Source organism: Cebus imitator, unplaced genomic scaffold (assembly GCF_001604975.1).
Source record: "Cebus imitator isolate Cc_AM_T3 unplaced genomic scaffold, Cebus_imitator-1.0 Scaffold18, whole genome shotgun sequence".
Lineage (NCBI taxonomy): Eukaryota > Metazoa > Chordata > Mammalia > Primates > Cebidae > Cebus > Cebus imitator.
The window spans coordinates 6,343,967-6,345,055 of record NW_016107333.1 but is presented as its reverse complement, the minus strand read 5'-3'; positions in this window follow the sequence as shown (position 1 = coordinate 6,345,055).

Below are 1,089 nucleotides of genomic sequence, written 5' to 3'. Positions count from 1 at the left end.
TTTTGTTTTGTTTTGCTTTTTTTTTTTTTCAAAAAGATTCTGCTGTTAATAATGTCCTTGTTTCATAAATGAGGAAATCAAGTCTCTGAGTAGTTAAGTGACTGGCACAAGTTCACATAGCTAAAGACGACAGAGCTAGAATTCAACCCAAGCCTCTAATTCTGAGTCCAGTGTCCTTCCTCCCTAAAGGGATGATTGATCACCCCGCAGGTTAGGAGCTGGCAGGGAGAAAAGCCCAGAGTTCCTTCCCTTTTCATTTGTGTTCTTTCTAATCTGTGGGGCCTGCCTGGGCTGCCCAAACCTGGGGGTGCCCTGAGAGTCCCAACAAGAGCAGAGCCGCCTCTGCCTACCCTCACCCCACCATAAACCTGGTTTCTTTTCTAAACTCCACAGCAGCGACCACTGCTCAGGGCACCCTCTCAACGTCTCCCTCTGCTGAGCTCCTCAGGAGCTGCACCTTGTTAGAGTTAGGCCTTCTGTTCGTAGGTCAATGTCGTTCCCTGGGCTGCAAATACCTGTACTACAATCTGAAGCTGGAAATTGTGGGTGAGTGTTGCGTGTGTCTGTCTGTTGTGGGTAGAGGGGCGTGAATAAAGTAACCACATTTTTTTTGTATTCATTCTAGAAAATGTTTCTATTTTTAAAATTCTAAAACTTTAAAAAAGTCATAGGTATTAGGAAGAAAAGTAATATGAATTCACGATTTAAAAAATTCTAACAGTAGAAAAGAATGTGAAAGGAAAAATCTTCCTCCTACCCCAGACCCTGGGTCTTTCAGTCCTCCTCAGAAGCAACCATTTTTTTTTTTTTTTTGAGATGGAGTCTTGCTCTGTCGCCCAGGCTAGAGTGAAGTGGCATGATCTCGGCTCACTGCAACCTCTGCTTCCCAGGTTCAAGCAATTCTCCTGCTCTGGCTTCCTGAGTAGCTGGGATTACAGGCACGTGCCACCACACCCAGCTAATTTTTTGTATTTGTAGTAGAGACGGGGTTTTGCCATGTTGGTCAGGGTGGTCTCAAACTCCTGACCTTGTGATTCATCCACCTTGGCCTCCCAAAGTGCTGGGATTACAGGCATGAGCCACCACGCC